Source organism: Ambystoma mexicanum, chromosome 11 (assembly GCF_040938575.1).
Source record: "Ambystoma mexicanum isolate Mex_15411 chromosome 11, UKY_AmexF1_1, whole genome shotgun sequence".
Lineage (NCBI taxonomy): Eukaryota > Metazoa > Chordata > Amphibia > Caudata > Ambystomatidae > Ambystoma > Ambystoma mexicanum.
The window spans coordinates 852389232-852415483 of record NC_090934.1 but is presented as its reverse complement, the minus strand read 5'-3'; the positions used below and the strand labels follow the sequence as shown (position 1 = coordinate 852415483).

The 26252-nt window shown below is 44.8% G+C and overlaps 1 protein-coding gene and 1 long non-coding RNA gene across 6 annotated transcripts in view; both read right to left on the bottom strand.

Moving 5' to 3' along the window:
• The window catches only part of TMEM138 (transmembrane protein 138), a 390769-nt gene that overhangs the window by 354844 nt on the left and 9673 nt on the right, over window positions 1-26252 (bottom strand). The window lies entirely within an intron of this gene.
• LOC138503816 (uncharacterized) lies at window positions 6033-11263 on the bottom strand. Its single transcript, XR_011279716.1, has 3 exons — window positions 11113-11263; window positions 7364-7514; window positions 6033-6521 (listed from the first exon to the last, which is right to left on the bottom strand). It is a non-coding gene; the product is annotated as an uncharacterized lncRNA (long non-coding RNA).

Here is a 26252-nt window from a genome sequence, read left to right as displayed (position 1 = left end):
CAGAGGATATAGCAGAAGCAATTAAGGCACAGGCCACGTGCAAGGCCCCAGGAAGTGACGGGCTACCCTCAGAATTTTACAAAACCTATGGCCCCTCCCTGATACCATTACTACATGAGGTATTCCAGGAAACATATGAACGTGGGGTCCTACCCGATAGCATGAGAGAAACACTAGTGATCCCAGTTCTTAAACCAAACAAACCGGCTGAGCATTGTGACTCGTATCGCCCACTAGCTATGCTCAATTATGATGTCAAACTACTAACCACGATTCTGGCTCAGAGGCTATCCAGGATGATAGGGGACATTGTACACGTAGACCAATGCGGGTTTGTCCCTGGCAGGAACACGACCATGAACTTACGCAGACTCCAGCACATTATAAAACAAACCGACACAAGCAGTGAACCCTATTCCTTACTATCGCTCGACACCGTTAAGGCGTTCGATTCTATTTATTGGGAGTGGCTACTGGCAGTCCTAAAGGAATTTGGATTTGGCCCAGGATTTATCAGGTGGATGCGTATACTCTACACCAAGCCAAGTGCGCGAGTAAAAACCGGGAGGCATGTATCGGATGCATGGAACATATGCAGAGGCACCCAGCAAGGCTGCCCACTCTCTCCCATGCTTTACATATTGGGACTGGAACCCATTGCCATTTTTTTCAGAAAACAATTTTTTGCCGCCAGAATAAGACTAGGAGGGATAGATCATATCATCTCGCTTTATGCGGACGACGTCCTACTGTATGTCAGGGACCCGCACCTCAATGTGCCAACCATGCAAGTCTCAGGCATACAATTCAGCAGAGCGAAGTCCCTTCTATTCCCACTAGCAGGCCTTAAAGACAAAAACACCCTGGAGCTCCCAACACTGGGGATACAATAGCAGACCACCACGTTTCGTTACCTATGTATCCAGGTTATGCACACCCTGCAACTGATGCACGAACACAACACAAATGCAGCAGTACCTGCAAGGCGCAGGTCAATGACTTTCTGGACAAAGCTTCCACTATGAGTGATGGGGAGAGCTTCAATAATCAAAATGATTGTCCTCCCTAGATTTCTGTATAAAATTTCAAAACGTGCAATACTACATTAAGAATTCATTCTTCGCCTACTGGAGTCAATAATTCGTAAATTCATCTGCGGGCATGGCAGACACAGAATAGCACATTCCACCCTAGTCCTACAATACACCCAAGGTGGAATCCAACTCCCAAACTTTGAAAAATACTACTTAGCTACTCAGCTCAGCTTCGTGACAAAATGGCTACCTGATGAGACCACATCCGAGACTTTCCTCCTTCAGTCCATGATCTCACTGATGCCACTAAAAGAGCTTATCTGGACGCCACACCACCTAACGAAAACCATACCCTTCATAGCCACCTTGGGAAGACAAATATGGCAAAGAGTGAGGTCATTAAGCCACCTAACACAGCTGATATACCGATGATCTGGGACCTGTGTAAAACAAACTCAGATCTACTACACCTCAGGGTTTGGGAGAAGAAAGGGGTCTACACATGGGGAGACCTGTATGAAGGGGGCTCCTTCAGGGAGTTCAGCTCACTGCAAAATGAAGATGGGATACCCGCTAGTTAATATCTATGGTACAGAAGGATACGCGAAATAGCACGACATAAATGGGACACCTGGCCAGAAGGACCCGAACCGGATCCTCCCACAACTCTACTATACAACTTGGGTGAGGGACAGAAATTGGTATCCCAGATATACAGCCACCTCAGTGATAACCCCAACCCAAAAGGAGAGGTAATGAAAAGCAAGTGGGAGACCGATGCAGGACGAGAAATGTCGGAGGGGTAATGGTACAAGGCCCTAGCATTCCCCAAAGCCGTATCCAGAAACCACAGATTTTGCTTTATACAACTAAACATCCTGCACCGGACATATTTGACCCCTTACATGCTAACGACATTCAACAAACAAGCAAGCCCCAACTGCCCGTAGTGCAAAGCGGACAAGGCAGATCGTATATATATGTTCTGGGAATGCAACATAGTACGATCCCTATGGACAAAAATCAAGCAGACATATGAGAAAGCGGGCACAACAAACTATAACTGGTCCCCCGAGCAATGCCTCCTGGGAACATACTCCAGACCAGCAAAACTCAAACACCGGGTGAAATTAACGGACTTAATGTGCATAATAGCCAAAAGATATATTGCCATGTCCTTGAAAAAACCGGGGGGACCGAGATACAACGCATGGTACAACGAACTGGAAAGATGGGCTAATGCAGAAACAAGAGCATGGGAGGACAGCGTTTCCAGGTCAACTGAAGAATCTAGTACAGCCCTGGACGCATGGAAGGAAATAACTAGAACTATATTCGATCCCTCAGACGATAAACCCCCCATGACCTAATGGGGCCTAGACTACATAGAACTACAGAAACACAACGTCCCACAGGAAGACCCATAAAGACCCAATGGGGCCCTTGGAATTTATGAAAACTCCCCATCCCGGCACCATACCCTGCTAAGAACCTAGATTCTGAGTGATATTGTCTAAGACAAGGAGACAGTTAATGTTATTATGTTGAGTTTTAAAAAATGTTTTTTGTTTATTATGAAATGCCAATGATTTTACAATGGACGCCACACTTGCATGTGTGAATACCCAATAAACAAATTTAAAGATAAAATAGAGTCCAGATTGCTGGATAAACCAAGGGCCCTATTGGAGTTAAGTGCGAGTGAGATCTTGGATTCACGTAATCTGACAACTTTTGGAGCGCACTCTGTGAGAAGACCTTTTGGTCATCCCTTCTGTACCAGTAGAAGTTCTGTGTTGTTAGGGGAAGGTTTCTTTTAGAAGTTGTGTCACTATTGACTTCAATGGAACCCGAGCATATTTGTCTACGTTTTGGAATCCTGGCTGACTTGGAGGTAAGTAAAATCTTTTTTTTAAAAAAAAGTAACTCGCCCCATCAATTCTCCACATGCACAAAGCACAAAATTTCCTACTCGCCAAAGGTCAATTATCACTCACCAGTGGCTAGTGAAGAGCATACATTTTGAGGCCTGGCCCAGGCCATCCACCAGTGAACCTCTGCTGCATCTTCGGCAACCAGAGAGGACCCTTGATGGTGCCTTCCGCCCTTGAACTGTTGGGATCAACTAGTTCTGCATCAGTGCCCTGCCATCAGACTTCAGAAGTGCCCCGGGAACCTCCTGTGAGACAACCATTCACCAACCAAGTCTCTCAGCTGCAAAGGTCACCACCCAGAACTGAAACTTGGGCCTCGGACGGTCCTCAACTTGTTGCCCAGGAACATGGTCGCCCGAATCAGCTACTCCCCATTTTGAAGTGGTCTGCCTGCAGCGTATTCTTTGCTGCTGCTTGTAGCCAAGCCTGCTGACCCTTGATCAGAGTATCTTTGCCACTTTTCGGCTGCTTCTCCCTGGGAATCCAACCTCATTGTGGGAGTCATTGTGGCTGCTGTCCCAGATTGTCTGGCTCATCCTGCTGTGAGTCTACTGGAACCATCACAGAATCAGCGATTGGAACAGCTGCCTAATCTGAAAGAAAAGTAGCAACTATTTTAGCCAGTGCACCCATGACCCCTGGCCCTCCACCCACCCGACCAATGACAGAAGTAAGTGGCCCCAGTGATTTTGAGAAAAAACAGGGATGGTTGCTTGGAAAATCAGAGTTCGTGGTGCAGGTGTTGATACCAGTTGTGCTGCCTCTGTCGTCCCTAGGGATTGCATAAAGTCCACTCCCTATAAATGGTCTTTCCTAGCTGTGGGTAGTAGAGTTGCAGCCTAGGATTCCTGCTGGCTAACTCCTGCCCCTAATTTTAGTCCTAACGCTGCTTAAAAAAAAGGTCAATGTCCTCGGCGTCCCCAGATTGCCATTGTTTAATCAGCATGAACCGACATGGTTATACGGGTTTAAATCCCCTGCTCTTTTTAACGTCTCTTCCTCTGGTCTTTCCACTTGACTCCCCTCCTACCCCAGTCTCTACTCCCCAATCTCTCCCTATGGCCTCCTCCACTCCCTCTCTCCCTCTGCTTTGGTTTCCACCTTCCACCCCAGGTCTCTTCCTCCTCTTCCAGTCTTTCACCCCACGTCTCTCCAACTGTCTTCTCACTCAATTATATTGCTTCAGATTGGACTACACTTCCTACCACCTTTGAACACTTTGTTCTTAATCCCCTCAAAGGCCCATTCCCCCTTTTGCACAAGGCTCCCACCCACCTCCTTGGGTCTGTTGCACCTCCTCCAATTCATTCATATTTTCTCTCTCTCTCTCTCTCTCTCTCTCCCTCTCCCCCCCCCCTCTCTCTCTCCCCCTCTTTCTCTCTTCCCCTCTCTCTCTCTCTGAGTGACTATGCATAATAAAGATGGAGAATGTTATTTGTCCATGTTTTTAAACGGATGCGGGGTATATTTTAGGAGGTAGAAAGTGGTACAACATGTGAATAATATGCACGCTCTTTTCTCCACATCCTCAAATTATGCCCCATCCTGCTCACAGGCCCACCCAGCATCATGGCCTTTCATACTTTTCACCATAATGGGTCCGCGCCCTGGAGGAAGAGGAGAAAACACTGTAACTAACAAAGATAGCTTTTCGTCATTTGGGGCGACTTCCCTGCTGGCTGCCTTTCTTGGTCATGCTGTGCCGAGGCAAATAAATATGCCCTTTGAAATCTGCACACTCGACCATACCCTCCCTTGCTTTATGATTTTGCAAAGAATTAACCCATGATGTGGGGCAGATGATATGCACATATTCCCTAACGAAGCAACAGCCTTCACAAACCAAAGGCAGTAAGCATCACTATACAGACCCTTCAGTGTATAACGATTTCGCAATCAAACAAAACGCCACGATAAAACAGCTGGGTTATTTTATACTGCAAAAACGGCTGTTTTTTTTAAGTCAAAAACTCCTCCGAAAATGATATTTAAAAAAATAAAAGACAAAAGACCAGCATCTCAAAACTTGTGGTTGATGCATGGTCGCAACAGCACACTTGCACAAAAAAAGGGGAGCCACCCCTACCAAAAAAATCTGGATTGAAAGTGGATTGCTACTGGATTTTCCCAAACATTTAAATCCTCTTTAAATCCTATTTAACTCCAGAAACTCCCATTGTACTGAGAGGATTGCTTTTGGCTTCTTTTTGGCTTCATGCACCCTGAAATATGTTAATTAGCAATCCTCAGTGGAATGCAATCCCAAAACAATCCAAGCAATCCAATCCACTAAAAATCCAAAAACAATCCAATCCCCAAACAATCCACTAAAAATCCAAAAACAATCCAATCCCCAAACAATCCACTAAAAATCCAAAAACAATCCAATCCCCAAACAATCCACTAAAAATCCAAAAACAATCCAATCCCCAAACAATCCACTAAAAATCCAAAAACAATCCAATCCCCAAACAATCCACTAAAAATCCAAAAAGAATCCAATCCCCAAACAATCCAGCAAAAATCCCAAAACAATGCAATCCCCAAACAATCCTATAAAAATCCTAAAGCAGTGCCATCCCTAAATAAATACAAAAGCAACGGATTACATCTGGCTTCCTTTTGGCTAAATGTACCCTCGTAGAGATCCAAAAGCAATGCAATGCAATCCCCAAATAAACCTTTTGAAATCCAAAAGCAATTAATGTAGTCACCAAATAATACTTTACAAATCAAAACAACAAAGCAATCCCAAAAATATTCTTTAACAATATAGGCATTGTTTCGGTTTATGAGCTGGAAATAAATTTAGGAGTTTTAACAAAAATAATGTTTACTATAATCCTGAAAAGAAATGCTTAAAAACACATTTGGTGCACCTTGTTGAATTGGGCTTTAAAAGCGTCACTGTGGCTTAATTGCTGCCCATTTCAGAGAGTTGCATTTTGAATTGCCTTTAGAACAATAGTGATGACTAATTAGGTCACAGTCATTTAGGTAAAATGGCCATGAAAGTCAAGACCATGTAATGGCATATAAACTATATTTAAAAAGAAGCGACACGTTTTTTTTTCCCCGACTATATTTATTAAAAAGAGGCAGAGGTTCAATCGGACACTGTGTACATAGCACAAAAACACAACTGTAGCAATCCCAAACACGAGTGCTTCACAATTTAAAAATAAAGGGTGAGAGGGGACCCAGAACCAGTCAGGTTCGGTCCAGCCCAGGGAGCAAGGGTGATAGGGGACACGGAACCAGTCCAGGGGTGTCACACGAGTATACAGGCCCAGCCTAGGGAGCAAGCGAGTCCGGTGGGGACCAGCCCAGGGAGCAAGGTTGAGAGGGGAAAGAGAACTAGTCCAGGGAGTCACACTAGTATCCAGGACGAGGCAAAAGAGCAAGGGAATGTGGAACTACACTTGTGTAGAAAAGACGAGGTTTGGCTCCTTCTTCATCCGGTAGTTCCCAATTTTGTGTTGGAGGGCTTTTCTGCACTCGGATGCAGAGAGTACTGGAAAGCCCATTTCCCTGGCTTTAACATGGATACATTCTGAAACGCAAAAAAGATTTGTGTAAAAAGTTTGAAAAGAGCAAGCAAAGTACTTTTTGGTTGACACATGGCTGTGAGAAATAAAGCATAGGCAATTTTCACTGTACACCCTCTAATGTGCTTTCGTAATTCGAATTACTACATTTCTCAAAGCTGTAAATCTGGTTGAAACCATGGCAATTCCTTAGAATTTAATATAGATTAGTGTCACTTCCCCAGGAAGTGGCTCTCCGTTTATCTTCTTTCCATAATTGGTATATTGTGAAGAAATTACCAATCTCGTGTTTCCCCCATGGACAGTGCATTGGTAAAGGAGCCATACAAGCAAAACAAATACACAGGGTTTGAAATTGAGCGGAGCTGGGGGCTATTTAGCCCTGTTTGTAGCCTTGAAGAGCCTGGTTAGCTTTACACCATGCTTACCAGGAGCTAAATTTGGCTCCCGGGCCAACTGATGCCGATATTATATACCTATGGGAATTTAACTATGTGCGTGCTTGCTTTTGTAACAATCTAAAAAAATAACATAGGACACCACTATGACATTTGAAGCTTAACGGGTCATAAGTAATGGACAAAGCAATATGTTTGCATGTGGGCATATAATGAGTGATGGACAATAACCGGTTAATACATGAGCCACAGTATTTGAGCTACCTTTTCCCACCCTCTGACACAGTCGTCTAGAAGCCCTATGGCTTCATAGGAATGTTGGGGAGGAGGGTTTGAGATTGGGGTGGAGACACAGAAGCCTACAACCGATAGTATTTGGATAGAGAAAAAGCATTTATTTATTTCATAAGGGCACAAACCAACTTTTGGTTAACTCCAATGGCACTTACCTCTGATGCAGTTGATGGACCAGGGTTGGGATTTGTATCGGGAAAACTTTTTCTGTGGCTCCTGTCCGCCTCCTCTATATCCACTGAACGGCCAGTTCCAAGCAGTGCTCAACTGCTACCTGCTGACAGGAATCCACTGTGTCCCAGTATGCTGAAATAATAGCACAAATATTAATATTACCCATTTTAATACAGTACGCATTCTAATGACAATTACCAAGACCCGGAACCAGCGCAGGGAGCCAGATGGGTACCCAGACACAGCCCAGCAAGTAAGGAAGTTTGTTAGGAACCCACCCATGGAAGTGTCTCGGGCAGGTGCCAGTCTTACCTGAACTTCTGAAATGGTGAACACCTAGGCACACAAAGCCAGTAGGCGTTTGGTTATTTGCCGAAATATTGACTGCCCATGGTCATTTTAATCCCTATGGCCATTTACACCCAGATCCTGCCCCTCCCAAAATACCTCCTTATGGGAACTTTGAGCTCACTTTAATCAAGCCTTATCAGACTTTGCGCTTAAAGTGCCTGCGCTTAAAGTGCCTGCCTGTGATTTTCAAAGCAGTATTCTAAGAGTTAATTACTTAATTGGAGTTGTAAACCCACTACTGCTGTGATAAAAAAAATGTCTTAACCAGGTCTGCCTTCAGCCACAAAGCAGTTCAACGAAGCAACTGAACAAGTCTGGAAGTGTTAAGATGAAAAAAGTAGGATATACCCTAAAGTATGGGTGCATAACTTAAGGCCCGCGGGCCAGTTGCGGCCAGCCATGCCGTTTTGTCCGGCCCGCCAGCAACAAAGACTTTCCTAATGGAGGGCGGCCGGCAAGCAGCATCGGCCCCCTCCATTAGGAAAGTCTTTGTTGTCTTCCGAGCGTGTGTGTTTGTTGGATCTTTGTGCTGCTTGTATGTTGAGATCCGGGGGTGGGGTGTGTGTCGCGTCTGCCTGAACGTGTTTGTGTGCAAGTTCAGTGTATGTTGAGATGCGGGGTTGGGGTGTGTGTCGGGTCTGACTGAATGCGTTTGTGTGCAAGTGCAGTGTGTGTCGAGATGCGGAGGGGGTGTGTGTGTCGGGTCTGACTGAATGTGTTTGTGTGCAAGTTCAGTGTATGTTGAGATGCAGCGGTGGAGTGTGTGTCGGGTCTGCCTGAATGTGTTTGTGTGCAAGTGCAGTGTGTGTTGAGATGCGGAGGGGGAGTGTGTGTCGCGACTGCCTGAATGTGCTTGCGAGTTTGTATGGTGAGTTGGGGGTCTGTATGCTTGTGAGTTTGTGTGCTGAGTTGGGGGTGGGAGTTCGGGTCTGTATGGGTGCATAGTGTATTGGTGTATGCTTGTGGGTTTGTGTGCTGAGTTGGGGGGTGGGGGGGTTCGAGTCTGTATGGGTGCATAGTGTATTGGTGTATGCTTGTGAGTTTGTGTGCCGAGTTGGGGGGTGGGGAGTTCGGGTCTGTATGGGTGCATAGTGTATTGGTGTATGCTTGTGAGTTTGTGTGCCGAGTTGGGTGTGGGGGGGTTTGGGTCTGTATGAGTATGTATGCATGGTGCATGCTTGGTGGCATGGGGCATAGTGTTTGGTTGAGGGGTGGGTGTCATGCGGCATAGTGTTTGGTTGGGGGTGGGGGGGCCATGGGGCATAGTGTTTGGTTGAGGGGTGGGGGAGCCATGGGGCATAGTGTTTGGTTGAGCGCCATGGGGCATAGTGTTTGGTTGAGGGGTGGGGCCAAGCCTCCCGCCACGCCTGCTGCGCCTACCACCCCGCCCACATTTACTTTTCAGCCCACTATAGCCATCATGTAAGGTACTTTTGGCCAACTGTCAAAATCAGTTGTGCACCCCTGCCCTAAAGAATAACCATTTTACTCAAATGTATGTTGCTTTATAACTACTTCTGCTGTTCAAATACAACATTGTGCTTTTGTCAGGCTGATCCAACAAACTGAGCCAGGATAATAATAATAATAATTTAGCATTTATATAGTGCTACGAACCCTCAGGTATCCGAGTGCTGCTTATTATTACCCACGGTGTGTGGTGCTCATTTATCGACCTCGGAAGGATAAAAGGCTGAGTTTGGGGCTGCCGGGATTCGAACCTGCGTCAGCAGGCTCTGCACAGATGTCAAAGCGACTGCGGTTTGATCAATCATCTCCACCAGCTTTTCAGAGGTGCTGGGCATTCAGTGGAATGGACCTGGTCGTGAAATGGCACCATCAATGTGCAACCGCATTCATGTGCCATCGTTCAGGCCATTTGCCAAAAAAAATTGCAAAGACGAAAGCAAACCAGCCATTGCTAAGTGCTGAAGACAGACATGTTTACATTCCAGTGGTTGCGAATGTGCATGTTCCATGCCACAGGGGGGGGTCTTGCAACAGCCGATTAAGGAAAGCAGAAGGCAATATTTCTAAGGCATCTGGCAAGGGAGAGGCAGCCATGAATGTAGAGCATCAACAGGGAAGGGAAAGATGATTCAAGGGGAGATGGACCACCACGGCGCCTGCCCATTTTGCCCCATTTATCTATGGGGGCGCACTCCCAACACCCACAATTACTTAATTTTCCCCTACCCCAAACCCCATAACAAAAATGCAGCAAAAAAACCTGGCAAAACGGCCTTTCACCAAATGCAGTGAAACAGCTGTGACCAACTACACCCAGATGATGGCACACGATGTAGAGCTAATGTGTACTGTGTGAAACGCCTCAGGTTATCCTTGTGGCTATCTTTCCAAACCACCCCCCCCCCACTTATTGTCCCATTCAAGTGCAGGCTCCCAAGTTAGACCTGGGGAAAAAGGGGCTACATATGCACGAACTTTCTTAATCTGTATGAATTTCTTAGAGGACAGCCAAATGCGGGTAAATTGAAAGGGATGTGGTCGTTTTGAACACAGTCGTGGCCTCAGTGAGCTTTCAAAATGCACAGTTGGGTCAACATATTCATTAAATTAGCCCCCCCCCCCATCGAACCCCACAGATGCTGCTCTAACTGCACAGCTTCCAAAGTAGGATTTACGACTGTAGGCTCCTTTTCTTTGAGGTGCCACCCATGCGTCATGTCCTATACATTGGCCCCTCCCGAAAACTCAGCTGGTTTTGTGATAAAGTGCAGTTGTGCCAGTAAATCAATTGCAGTAGGTCTAGGCGCGCCCACTGCACCCCTTGCCTCCCACACTGCCTATGATACACATACACCCAATCCCAGCTCCGAGTACAATTGCAGCTGCATGGTACGTTGATGTGTTTTGGACTGAAACTCCCAAAAGCCATAGCTGGCATATATGACGCTGGATCATTGAAGTCGTATGAAAACAATGGAGCACAATGTTGCAGACACGTGTGTATATTATATGTTCTCCTGTAAAGCTCTAGCCTGCTTGAATATCACTTGTAAAGCAGGTTAGAGCTGCGCCGTGTGAAAGTAATGAAATGTGCCAGCAGCCTGTTATCCAGGGAAGGAAAACATCCCGGTGTCCTGCAGATAAACGCACTGTGCCGGCCTTTAGCAGGAGAACATATGATATACACCAAGGGTCTGCAACAGTGCTCCCTGCTTGGAGGCTCACGGAGAAATGGCGTCGCTGGTCCAAGGAGGCGGATGGGGGCGCTGGACGTGGGGAGCGCGCACTACAAAGGCAGAGTCTGCCTCATAAATCAACACAACCTGTGTGGCTCCCGAGAGACACACTCCTCACTATGCAAAAGGCTCACTCTGAAATAAAGCCTAAAACGTGTACATCAGCTCCTTACCCAATGATTCTGGCTTTGTTTATCGATCCCAGCAGCATGATCCACGCTCGAATCTCGTCCGCCATTGCTCAGCTGGTGTCCAGTGTTCCCAGGTGGAAGGAAAAAACGCGCTGCATCGCCGTACGAAAAAAGCCCAAAACAAGCTGACCCACCCAAATTAACCGAAAAAAGCAAGCGCACATGTAAACGCCATGAGTGGGTTTCAAAAGTAAGAAACAGCACAATTCAGAAACATAGAGAAAACACACATATACTAAGTTAAAATAAAAAGTAGTGTTAGTGGCTTGTTTTTACTGAGAAAGAAGTCAGTAAAAAAATCCCCAAAACTCCTGCAGCCCAAGACAAACAAATCGTTGCTTGGAAAAAATCCCCCAAATCCAAAATAAATGGAAAAAAAATCTGAAGCTTGAAAACTTTTAAATAAAGACACAATTCTCTCAGGTGTCACTTTGAACATTTCTCAAAACTGCCATTTTCTAATTTCTGAGCATTTCTCAAAACTCTGCCATTTCTGACTTACAAAAGTGTCTTTATGCTTTCAGTAAATCAGAAAAGTGGTACAGCCATCTGGGAAATGTGCAGCTTACATAGGAAAGACTTGCACAATAGATGTTAACGATACCTCACAGCACCGTATTTTAACTCCTTTTCGCGCTCTGCAAGGAGAATCCCCAGGCAGTGCCTGTCCTGCACTCCTCAGAGGCACTATGGCCATTGTCAGGCCATATTAGGGACACTGGAAGCTTTGATGTCTGTACCCCCACATTCTTAATGTCACAGAATACGGTGCTTTTAGGAAAAGTGTTGTTCCACCAAGGAACAATACTTTTCCAATTTTACATGGACTTCAGAATTGGGCCCATGTTTCGGTAAAGTGAAAAGCAGTTTACATTTTAAAAATGGAGCACCTGCAGCCCAGCAGGTCTGCCAAGGCAACCTGACCCGAGATGAAAGCTACATGGAGACAGCCCAGTGAGGGAACTGCAAAGCCCTCCACCAATGGTCCCATGCCCTGACCTGCACGATTTCATATGAAGAGAGCCATGTCTACATTGCCAGGATGCTGCCAGGCCTGGACTGGCCTACAGGGCAATGCCTATATATTTTTTTATTTGTATTCCGGGATTTGTAGCGCCATTACAACGGCAAGACTACAAGTCCCAGAATGCAAACATAAAATTAGGACAGTTACACGTTTTCAACGATCTGTGTGTCCCGGATACGCATTTTTATTACACAGTGCTGTGTGTGTGTGTGTGTGTGTGTATATATATATATATATATATTCATTCAATAAAAAACATTGTTAAGGGGACGTTATGGTTAATTTCCTATGGGTTTAGCAACTTAACCATAACTACATGGCCGCTACAGCAGGCCATGATATATATATATATATATATATATATATATATATATATATATATATATATATATATATATTGTGGTCGTACGCCATTTCAGGAAATCAGCCCATCAAACAACAGCAAGTTCGTTCACTTATCCAGTATATATATAATTTGATGTACAGGGTACAAATGGGGACAATGGTTATATGTTGCACAAGCGAAAACAGTAAGACTGGCTGTGTATGCATTTCAAATAGTGTTTTAATAGTCATAGTGCTGAACGTATTTAGAAGCTGCCATTTGCTGGACACATGAGTATGGTGTGCACGAACTGAAATAGTAACAAGTATTATTTTTTTTACAATTGTGTTCCTTTCGTATGCAGGCTATATTGAATCTGAACAAATATCAGGAAATATTTTACTTCATGAAACGTTTTGTTTTACATGTTCAATACATCTTGGATGTTTCCCGGTGCAGCACCCAGTACCAGGGGCGCCAACTTGTGGTTATCCCGGGGACAGCCGGCAGCGAAAAAAGCCCAATTTTAAGAATAGTTTGCGATACATAAACATGTTTCATGGTGATGCTCTTGTAGTAATCGGCAAGTCATCCCAGAATTATCCCCAAATCATCAGGGCTTAACATGCTCTTCAAGTAATCAGCAGGTCATCCCAGAATCATCTGGGGCAAACCTGTTGATGCTCTTGACGTAATCGGCAAGTCATCCTAAAATCATCAGGAACAAAGAGTTTTCTAAAATAGGGATGATGTTGGCATCATCAGCAAGTCATCCTAAACCCATCCCCAATTCATCACCCACCATTCTGAGACATTTGCTGATGACTTTAACAGCGTGATGACTTCTGATGATGTGGGAATGACTTCTAATGTAGTTTGATGATCATCGGATGACTCCAGGATGGTCTCTTAAGTCATCCTTTTAGACCTGGGTTTCTCGACCATGCACGTGCTGCCTGCCTGCTCTGAGCCACTGTCCTTTGATCCAACAGGCAGTGACACCCAGTACCCCATCTGACCCTTCTACAGGGTCATTGATTCTGGCAATTTCAGTACTGTGGTCAATGGCCGCAACATTTTGCAATGTGTTTTTACAATACATGCACGGTTTCTTCAAAGATCCAGCTCCGGTCACTGTGGTACCAAACTGTTTAGTGTTCAACCCTCAGGCGCAGCGTTTAGATGGTTTTAATGGCGCGCTGAACAGTTTGAAGTGAATAAGTAACGCATGACACAGGATAAGCTTCGCGTTCAAAGACAGCAGTGAGATTGAACTGCCATTCTCTTTTGCCCAGTAGACAGATGTTTACAGTTGTGCCCTGCCCTGGAAATGGGAGAAGGAGACATACGGGGAACCGGCTGTGCCATAAATCCCCAGTTCATAGTTGTGCTGGGCTAGATGGCGAGTGCGCCTGCTTGTGTTGACGGGTGAACTTTGTTTCTCGATCAGCACACTGCTCCGGGGCTCACCTCCTGAATTCCTCTCTAACCCTCCCTCAGCAGTCCCTCGGGCCACAGAATAAGTCCGTCAGAGCCTCCTTCCTTTCCAGCATGATTTTGAAATAAGATTATTTTTTTCCCGCATCTCCCCTCCATGCCCCTCGATATTCGTGGAGTGCGCAGTGCTCCAGATTGTGTCCAGATACACATCCACATAAATAAAGGTGCCCTAAACGTGTGCACACTTACCTCTGGTATGGTATTTATCTCGTTTTTCGTGCCCACAAGGAGCACGGCCACCATCGTATCTTCTTCTTCCGCCGCCATTGCTGCCCACGCTGCCAGGCCCGAGAAAAAAAAGCCAAATGACCCTGCAAAAGAAGCCCAAAACAAGCCGACTCCCAACTAAATAAGCAGGAAAGAGCACTCATTTAAAACGCTGTGGTAAGGTGTCAAAATTAAGACATTTAACAGAATACCATAACTATACATAGAACAGAGTGTATACCCAGCAAATTTAACCCCACTCTCCTCAGAAACTCTTTTTTAAAACACATTTTGTTATGAACAGCACAGTTAAATTGCATTCTCTTTATTAGTCAAACAATGACTAAATGTAGGTGACCATATTATTACCACAAAATACATTTTGTTGTGTGTCTAATCACATTTGCAAACCCCATGGAGCTTAAATACAAAAGAGGTAGCAGGCACACCTCTCTAGAATAAACATGGCATAATAACCTGTTCAATGGTTTTTACCCACTTGAGAGTCCGCAGCCATCACTTTTTGCTCACTGTACTTTTCACAAAGGAGGAATATCCATTTGCATATCAGTCTTTGTCCCGCCCACAAGGACACTACAGCACCAAAATGCCAGGCAAACCTCCTTTGAACAAGAGTACCAACAGCAACCCCATACACGTGTTTCAGCCTTGTTGGGTCCCATCAGTGAGGTGGAGCTGTGCCTCTCTGAGCACAGTGAGCAAGGGGTCCACGTCTGTGTTCTCCCAGGTAATGGAGGATGACCAACCCCAAGTTCCTTGAAAAAATACAAAAAAGGTAGCAGGCACTCCTCTCTAGAATGAACATGGCATGATAACCTGTTCAGTGGTTTTTACTTGGAGATTGGGCTTATATTACTTCTGGTACTTGTAGCTTTCCAGTGAAAATGGGGAGGAGGATGGGTTGGGGCAACAAAAATTGTGTTTTTTTTCTTTTTCGTGTTACACATATTTCTATAAGGAAATGTTTGTCAGCGTGGTTTATCATGTGATTTGCATACTTTTTAAGCCATCTCCATCAAAACCCAGACATGTCCACAAGCTGTAGCTGGGAAGATATGTGGTTAAGTACTTTAATTGCAAGACTGGACTCCAATCCTGATTTCACTACTTCCCTAAAGTGTCTTATCATGGGAAAATCATTTTGATCTTGCTGCCCCCAGTCTAGTATACCTTGAAATTCTGAGACGATAATAGTCTCCAGAGGCACAGTAAGTGTGTAATATACATTTAACAGTTGAGACACTGCAAATAGGCCCGTCAGCGATTTTGCAGTTTTACCAGTGCAATTTAGGGGAGAAGACAAGGGAGAACAGACAGAGGATCTTCAGGCACGTTGCATTTGCATCGTGCAAGTGCAATGGGAAAATCGGCAGCTATTAACCCATGGCTGTATTTCTTGCTCTCCATTATGATGTATGCACCCCACAGGTGCCTCAGACTGTTTTGCATTGTAAGCAAAGGGTCCCCCAACCATCATGTTGAATTAGGCCCCCATACCTCTTCGGCCAGGCCTGACTATAAGACTGGCCTACATTGTACATCCAGTTTGGACATGTTTTCTCACTGTGATATGGCATTTTTAAAGCTAAACCCAAAAGGAGTGTTTTCTTAGGTGGGGAGACTAGAGCTAGGAGATCCCAGCGGAGCTCGGGCCAGCACAAGCCTCACCTAGGACTCTGGCCTAACCCCCCATCGTGGCCCAGTGCCTGCCAGAAGCAAGTGCCGGCCACTAGCCCCACCTGGTAATCATATTATTTCTTTTCTGCTTATTTTCTGCTTGGTTTACTTACATCTGCATAAGAAATGTAAATTATTTAAGAGTACCATACATAGTATTTATTGTTTGGGGTAGAGACAGTAGGCTATTCAGGCATGGTTTGCTGCCAATGATCCAAATGTCACAAGGCATAGCCGGAATGTTGTTATCTTTCTTCCTTGTTCTCTCCTGCCCCCTTTATTTTGTCTTGAGGTGCCTTGAAACACCATTTTATGTGTAGGGGACTTACAAAGTATCCAATAAATAAAAGAAAGAAATAAAATAGTAATTGCGGGTGCATTCTTTTTTTTCAAACGTAACAGAACAGATATACAGCCAGGGGTGGTAAACAGAGGAGCACAGAGGAGGGGTACAGCTGTACCGGGTGGCAGGCAGGAGACAGTCAGCCACCATCCAGCGAGTCAGGTGGCGCGATGGGAGATGGGATGGCCGAGGTGTTAGCATTCCTTCTACCCATTGCTGCAAATTGATACACCCTGAATGATAGCGACTGGGCATTATTTACTGGAGAAATTAGTTAAGTGCAGTTTGACATTATTTTTCCAACATTTAAATGAAGTAAAAATGTGTGCCTATGTTACTGGATTGTTTTTACAGAGATACAAGTTGGAAAAAATCAAAAATAAATCTTCCAATGTAGCCTTGCTTGCAAAAGAATCCAAAATAAATGCAGTAAAAATGTGTAGTGTTGCTGGATTGGTTCTATTGAGAAACAAGATGAAAAAAATACAAAATAAATCCTGTAGAAATGCCTGCCTGCCAATTAGTGTTAGTGGATTGTTTTTACTGAGAAACAAGTCAGTAAAACTCCAAAATAAATCCTTTAGAAATGCCTGCCTGCCAATTAGTGTTAGTGGATTGTTTTTACTGAGAAACAAGTCAGTAAAACTCCAAAATAAATCCTTTAGAAATGCCTGCCTGCCAATTAGTGTTAGTGGATTATTTTTACTGAGAAACAAGTCAGTAAAACTCCAAAATAAATCCTTTAGAAATGCCTGCCTGCCAATTAGTGTTAGTGGATTGTTCTTACTGAGAAACAAGTCAGTAAAACTCCAAAATAAATCCTTTAGAAATGCTTGCCTGCCAATTAGTGTTAGTGGATTGTTTTTACTGAGAAACAAGTCAGTAAAACTCCAAAATAAATCCTCCTACCCAAGGCAAATAAATCCTTGCTTGAAAAAATCCCCAAAAAATCCAAAATAAATCCAAAAAAAATCTGCAGCTTGAAAACAAGCCAGAAGCAATCCCAAAACAATCCAAAAAGTGGATTTCTTTTTTACTAGGGACCTCATACACAAAAGACATTTGAATGAATGCATTTTTTATGCTCTCAATCCTATGCCCCTTTTCACCCTTTTTGTGCAAATGAGGGTGGTAACTCCACATTTAAAAGCACGTCCCGAATTCACAATGCGCAGAAAACTAAGGTAACCCCAATCGCCATTTTGGAATAGGCGCAGGGGATGCGGACCTGCGCATGCATTTTTTTTTTCAAGTGTGTCTGCAGAGGTATGACCCACTGCTGTCTCACTTGCATTTCTATTCCTCTATTCCTCAAACCGAGATATAAAAGTTTTTTTTATTTTTTTTAAATAAAATGTTCGCTTTAAGGGACTGTCGCAATGAAATGTGCTCCGAGCACTTAATTGGGTGCTGGGAGACTGTAGAACATTAGGACCAGAAGAGCGGCGGCAAGTACATAATTTACGCTACAGTTCAGGACCCTCTAAATGCGCAAAAGGTGACCTGTGCATTTCGAAAAATAGGGCATCGAAAAACAGCGCCTCCTCTTCTCTATTTTAAGTTGCCCTATTTTTAGGGAACTGGCTCGAAATCTACATTAAAAATAAAATGGTCACAATATGAGGGGCACAGGAGAGTGAGGGGGCGCAATGGACCAGATGGGCAAGAAAGCAGAGGGAGAGCATTGGGCTACAGGGGAATGCGGTGGGCATGGTAGCAGAGTGGGAGCAGTAGGCCAGAGGAGGGTGGTCTGCCAGAAAGAAGAGGGAGCGGCAGGTTAGGGGGAACAGTGGGCCAGAAAGCAGAGAGGTAGTGGTTGGCCAGAAAGAGGCAGCAAGCTTCAAATTTGAAGCAAGGATAGGGGAAGAGCGTGATAGAATGGGAGAAAGGATGCCAGATGCAGCAGGCGTGAGACAGAGACTGCAGGAGAAACTGGCGGGCGCAAGGCGTGACAGACTGCAGGAGAAACTGGCGGGCGTAAGGAGTGAGTTGGGAGCATGATTGGGAGTGTGGCAAGGACTGGGGTGTAAGTTGTGACTTGGCAGTGTGACAGATCATGCGAGTATGCACATGACTGGCAGAGAGAGAGTGAGAGGTTTGTGATGTCGGTGATTGGCGTGTGTGGGTGCTTGCCAGATTGTAGAAGAGAGGGGGGGGGAACTGTTTTAGCATTGCAACCGTTTATGATCAATAAAGGTAATATCAAATAGGCATGCACATTAAACCAAAACGTAGAGCAAAACAAACACTGTTCTGTCAAGCCAGGGACATCTGGAACTCTTCCAATTAAATTGCTACAAAGGGTGCATATAATGACAACCTGGCTCTTGTAGCCTCACACAATGTCTCTTTCTTGCAACCTGACAATGTTACACCGTCCAGTCAAAAAAACAAGTGCTGCAAAAATATTGCAATGAATTAAATGTTGTGCCTTAAAATTGGCTTTTTTATTTTATTGTATTGTTTATTTATATAGCGCCTATACACCGCAAAGTGTTTCAAAACGCTCAAGGAGGGTGGGAACATGGGGAAAAAAAATAACAGTCGCTCAGAGCCCTTGAAATTCTGAGACGATAATAGTCTGCACCGGCAGAGTAAGTGTGTAAAATACATTTAACAGTTGAGGCCTGACGGCGATTCTGCAGTTTTACCAGTGCAATTAAGGGCAGAAGAAAAGGGAGAACAGACAAACGATTGCATTTGGAACGTGCAAAATATCCAGTTTCATGATGCAATATTCTGGATGGTCAGACTATAAATGTGCATTTTCTGGCCAAGGACAGCACTCACCAAAAGGTGTTCAAATCCCACGAATATGTGTTACCATTTCAGCTCGTTTGCGTAGGTCAGTGAATATGCTCAGAGATTAATGTGGTGATGGAGAGGAGTTCTGTTTGTTACGTGACAATTTGTTTGCTGAAACATACTCTCCTTTATAAAAGGTGCACAAGACACCTGCCTCACCCAAAGGAAGTCCTTGGCCTATCCCTGGTCTAAAAGGATGACTTTAGAGACAATCCAGGGGTCATCTGATGATCATCAAACTACACTAGAAGCAATTCCCACATCATCAGACGTCATCACGCTGTTAAAGTCATCAGCAAAGCTCTCAGAATGGTGGGTGATGATTTGGGAATGAGTTTAGGATGACAACGAATATGCTAACATCATGCCTATTTTAGAAAACTCTTTGTTCCTGATGCTTATAGGATGACTTTCTGATCACTTCAAGAGATTGCACGTTTGCCCTGATGATTTGGGAATGATTCTGGGATGACCGGCCAATTACTTCAAGAGCCTTGCCATGAAACATGTTTGATCTTGATGACTTACTGATTACTTCAGAACATCAAGGTTGGAATGACCTGGTAAGTCCCCATTCAGAGACACCGGACTCGGACCCGGGTTTGGAGGCAGCCATGGTGCTAATAGCACCATGGCTGCTTCCAAACTCGTAATGAGGCCCTATGTTGGGCCAAAGTGGAAGCCAGAGGCTTACACATAGCATGCACTCCCTGGGTGAGAATCCTTTGCCATCCCAGTCAAAAGCAGGAACCCAGCACCCTCATAATCAATACATTATCATGCTGACTTGTTAGGTAAGACTTGGTTTAGTCCCACTGTGTGAGACATCACAACACTTATCTGCTTGGTATTAGGCAACCCACCTTTTGGTATAGGTCTGTACTACACAGGTTTGTAGTGTGACTGAGCAGCCAGGCCTATCTCAAGGAGGGATACATGTGAGCTGTACAAATGAAATCTGTAAATACAAGTAGCCAAGTAACACTTACACTCAAGGGGCCTCATTACACGGACGGCGGTGGACCACGGTGCTATTAGCACCTTGGTCCATGCCGGTAAAATACTGGCACTGCCTTGGTGGAAAGGGGAATTACCGCCCTATTCCAAGGTTGGTGGGGCGGTAATTCCCCCTTCCCCCATTGCCCTTCCCCATTTTTGCCCCATAGGGCATAATGGGAATGGGGAAGGTGCTAATTACGGCACCGCAAATTGCGGTACCGTAATTAGCTCCCTGGTCCCTTTGTGGGTTGGTTTTTAACGCCTGCAAAAAGCAGGCGTTAAATTCTCCAACCCGCAAAGGGACCTCGTAGTAAGGCGGTAAGGTTTTATCGGTACCGGTAAACTCTTACCGCCGTCCGTGTAATGAGGCCCAAGGTTTCAGTTATAAATAGTTATTTATTTAATTAACATCCATTTTTAAATAAGCGTTCTTTAGAAAGGCAATTCATGTAACAATGTAAATATACTTTTAACATTACTTTTCAGAATCAGAGCAAGTTAGTGGATAATCTTTGGATATGCTTCTTACACAATTCCTACACCCTGGGGTGACTTCAATCGGATTCTGAGGTTGCAGAAAGGAAAGGTTTAAGGAAGGAAAAAGGTTCAATAGGTTCTCAGTATACGTGAGGACAACTAAATCTTCTAACAAAATCTAGACAAGCCCTTCCCAGCAGTAACAGTCTAAAACAAGTTACCACCTATGAGAGACAAACAATAACAATGTCAATGGACTAGGAGAGTCTGCAGGGAGCCAGGACAGCCAAAGTCAATATGAAACAGTCTATGGAGCTGAGGCACTTCTTAGAATCAAATGTCTTGCACAAAGTTAGAGAGTTTGTTGGAAAATCACTTGTATGGTCACAAGCCATTACGTCTGTGAAAACAGAGTTGGAATCAACTCTAAAAGTAGGCCATTGCAATTCCCAACTGAGAAAGGCACGGCTACAAGACAGTGAGGTAAGTACCCCAAGTCTAAACAGTACCTCTGGTTTGAAGAAGAGTGGTCCAGCTGGCCTCTGTCCTGCTACAGCGATGCAGACCCAGTGTTCCTGAGCCTCAGTCGTGGGGACAAGAGGGAGGACATCTGTAGGGCTCCTGCGATACTTGGGTGGTCGGGGGCATCTACGGGCTCTTTTCAATTCAGCGACGCTTTGCGGTTTCAGCGCTTAGTAAACAGCACCATCGCGGATCTCGGATACCGGTTGGGCTTCCTTCACTCCTTGGGTCCTGCACTCTGGTGAGGGGACTTGAGCTCTGGTCGTCCTGCTTCTGGAGGGTCTTTAGGAGATTCCTGGAGCTCCTAGCCGGATTTCAGATGTTTCACTCGACTACAGATTACCCGACCGCTGGCACTCGGTTCTTGCAGCAATGAAGAAGTACAGCCAGACAGGGAAGATTGTCCAGTGGATTTCGACTCTGGGTTAGTTGGTCCCACTAACCCAAGGGGAGAAGTCGTCCATTCCAGAGCTTCTCTGTCGAATTGAAAAAGGAGTTTCAGCACAGCAGCAGGGCTTCACCGGGCAATTCAAAGGTCCAGGAGGATGCAGCAAGCTTCGTTCACGGTTTCTTCGTCGGGTGTTTCTCCCAGTGGTTGACTCTGCTTTTAGCCCCAAAACACTTGACTTTTGAGCAGGTTTATCCCATTCATGAACAGCCTAGGCTGTCAATCACACAGCAGGGTGGCTGCCCTGAAAGGACAGCCTGCCAGCCAATCAGGGCTGGTTGCATTCAGGCATTCCTAGAGACAAAGGACAGTGGAGTTTCGGGACCCTCTCTCAAATCCCGTCCTTCCAGACACACTGGAGCCAGAGGCAGGCTTCGGGGCTGAAGCCCACCAAAGACAAGACAAACAAAGGGCTCCAATCAGTTTCGACGCACAGAGTAAAACCCACAAAAGACCTCACAAACAGAAAATGTTGAAAAAAGAAGACAGGGGCCATTTTGATAAAATGGTCACCCATGGGGGTACTATACTGCAGCTGAGGCTTCAGCCTGCAGAAGTAAAACACAATGGTAGGAAAAAGTAAACCACTGCCACCAGCCATTTAAAGCAGGGAGGGTAACAAAAATGTTACATGAGAATGTAGGATAAGGGGCTACTAGGTAACCCCCCCAGCACTCCACATAAGGTGGTGTGTGCTGGACCCACAAAGAGAAAAGGTAAGTAAAGTCAATTTCACTTTAATATTCTTGGGAACAGTAGTTCACACAAGAAAAGGTATTTTAAACCTTATGAGAAATCTAAAGGATTTCTCAGTGACACTGCACTTAAGGTGCTGTGTGTCACCTTACAAAAAGTAAATGCCTATGGAGTTTGTCAGACACCCAAAACAGTATTCACATGTACTCCTTCACACAGTATTCATGTTTGCGCTGCGCAAAATCCAATAATCAACCACCATAGCCAAAGTACCTCCGGGATTAAAAAAACAATACACATAGGATCCACACAAAACAAGAAGCAATAAACAGAAGCAATAAACAAACGGAACCACAAAGTCCGATCAACCGAGGCCTCAACTACCCACAACCTATCAAATACAAGCAACCACAAACCACAAATAGCAAAGACTAAACCCAAAAGACCAGGAAAAACACCAATCGAAAGAGGATGCCCACTAAGAAACACAGCCCACACATCATGCCTCGCCACAAGAAAGACAAAGAAGCCAGAAAAGACAACAGAAATATTAAGAAATCCCAAACCACTCAGGAAGGCACCGACCAGCATGATCCCACAACCCCAAAAAACTCGACAAACATCTGAGATGGCCCAAGGAGACATACAAATAACAGAGCAAAGAAAGACTACAATCCTGGTTACCTGTCCACCTACGACAACGTGGTAAACAAAACAGCACAGCAACAACGAACTGACAGCCAACAAGCGTCACGAATACAGACCCAGCCAGGACACCAAACGGAACCAGACAACTAATAAACCATCCCAACCCAGTCTCCACCATGGACAATACCCCAACCAGAACAAGGAACAAATTGGAACCCATCACACTCCACACCCCCTGTATCACCAAGACTGGAACAGAGGGGTAGCTACCATATTTACCATCCGGATTTAACCAATACCGCCATAAACCTCATCAGTCTACTCGACAAAGAGACTGACTAACAAAGAACCACCCCTAACAAAAAGGCAACTGGGAAAAACCCACCTGGACCAGAAACCCAACCAAGAACACACGGGACAGAACAAACAATACTAACAACAACTCGAAAGGTAAATCAAGCAAAACTACACTGCAGCCTCCTCAATGTTAGATGCATGGCAAAACACTCATCAGTGACCTCCTAAGCGAAGAAGGCACAGACGTGCTCTTCCTTACAGAAACCTGGCTATCGGACAACTATAAAGCCATCGCTAACGACGCAATACCCAACAATTATAAATTAATACACGCCAGCAGAGAAAAAAAAGAGGAGGCGGAATCGCAACTATACACAATCACAACCAACGCGGAAGACTATGAATCCTTCCTAATCAAGATGGAACTCAACAACCAATCCAACATAGTATTCTTCCTGATCTACAGACCATCTTCTTACAACCCCAACTTTGCAACAAAAGAAGTGGACAAGGCTGCCATGCTATCACCCACCACAACAACCTAGGCCAAAGAGATCCCAGTGATACACAGAAGACACACTCAACAATTGGATCACCAAGGCCCTTGACCAATTAGCACCAGCTAAAACATTCAAAACAACACCCAAAAAACGGGCAGAAAAATGGTTCATAAAAGAACTGGAAAAAACAACTGCAAAATGGAAACAAAATGGAGAGAACAATACACCAGACAAGACCAAATAGCATACCAAAGACAACTCAAACTGTACAAAGTAACAGTCCTCAAAGCAAAAACAAAAAAACACCTCTACTATGCCACACAAATAGAATCGTCAGACAATTTACAGAAAGAACTCTTCAAAATCAGAGATTTTAAAAAAGAACCTCTTCCGGCAAAAATTCCAGTACCCCATCACAAACACTTTGAGACAAAATAACCAACTACCTGAGAGCAAAAATAGACACAATACAGGAAACCATCAACCTAGCCGGGGCAAATACAACCACTCGACCACAGACACCAGAAGAAACACAGATGAAAACAAAACTCATCTGCCTAGAACCAATCACAGAGGAAACGTTCCCCACACTGATCAAGGACACCAACCTTGCAGGATCTCCAAGGGACCCCTGCCCCCAGACATCTTCAAAGAAATCCTCAACCACAGAACCCCAGCGACACGCTTCCAGAACCTAATGAATTGATCACTCAAAAGAGAAATAGTGCCGTCCTCCTTCAAATCAGCATACATCAAACTATTGATTTAAAAAAAGGTCAGAAAGCACAGAAGACCCAAGCAACTACAGACCGATAGCCAACCTACTCTAGCCGGCGAAGATCCTGGAGAATCACGTCCACAAAATCCATCTTAAACACATTGAAACAAACGGACTACTCAACCAATCACAAGTTGGCTTCAGACCGATGAGAGGAACAGAATCAGCACTTCTATCGATATGGGACGACCTGAAAATAAACGCAGACGACATCCAGTCGGCACTCCTTCTATTGGACATTTCAGCAGCTTTTGACACAATCAGCCAGGCAACACTAATACAAAGATTGATGGAATGTGGCATGCAGGAATCCGCACTAAAGTGGATTACCTTATTCCTAACAAACCAAACCGAATGAACCTAGCTACCATTGTTCAGCTCAAACACCAAAAATATATCCTGCCGAGTCCAACAGGCTTCCAGCCTCTCCTCTCTAGTTTTCAACATCTACATGTGCCCACTGATGAAAATCAAATCGATCCTACGGACTTAACACCTACAACTATGCAGATGACACAACTGATCTGTGAAAACAAACAGAACACAGGAACACAATAACAACCCTCAACAACTGCCTAACAGACATGGATGACAACGAACAACCTCAAACTGAACCCCGCAAAAATGGAAATAGTGCTCTCACCTGCAAGGTTCACGGAGGGAGCCCACAATTGGACCGGCCAATTGGCATGGGAACGCAACCAGAGACTACCAATCTAGTAAACAACCTAGGAATACTCATGGACAACGGACTATCACACGAACCGCAAGTCAACGCAATCGCCAGAAAAATGCTTCTTCCTCCTACAACTACTCAGATCCCTGATACTCACAATAATTACCTGTTCAAACAGCCTCTACCTAGCAATGCCAGAAAGAATCACCAAGAAACCCCAAAGGGTGTAAAATACAGCAACCAGGATCCTACTAAGACTAAAACAGAAGAGACCACATCGCTCCAGCACTGAAAACACTACACTGGATACCAGTAAAAAAAAAAAGTGCATCAAATTCAAAGCACTCTGCATCACCCACAAAGCATTGCACAGACAAGGAGTAGAATTCCTCCAAGACAAGATTAGCCAGTATTGACCAGGAAGGGAACTTAAATCCAGCAACGACCTACAAATAGAGGCAAAACACCACGAAAAAAGGAAATTCATCGGAACAGCGTCCTTACGTCTAATTGCTAACACCTGGAAAAATATGCCCAAAGTAATTAGAACCAAAGAAGACCACATCACCTTCTGGAAACTGCTCAAAACCTGGCAATTCAGCAGACAACAACAACCTAGAAGGGACACCGGCAACAACAACACCGCAGACAAACAACTAGAGAGGAGACAAGAGGAGACGAGAGGGGCCAAGGAACTGCAAACAAGAACCTGGCTAAATACCATTAAGCGGCATCCAAAGGGCAGCCCTAGAGAGACCACAACAAACTGACAGACTTTACTAACCCTCTTCCCTTCCTGCTCCGCATACATAACAACACCTCTACACCAGATCTTGGACTAGTCACACTCATAAACATACAGAGAACCATTACTATGCCATCATTAAGAGTGAACCACCCACATAGCCCAATACCATCTAAAATGCAACAACACACCAAGATGCCGGACTACCCTACAGCTACGACCACCTATGACTGATTCCCTTATGGACACTATCTAACCAGTGCACACAACCAACCCATCATAACCACACAACACTAACACCAACGCAAAACACTACCACACACCTGAGGCATGGAATCTTACCCATACAGTTACAATGCGCGAGGCCGCTCTCAAGTAACCACATGCAAAGCACTCACAGACGCCATTTTCTCCTGCTTCTAAACCTATCC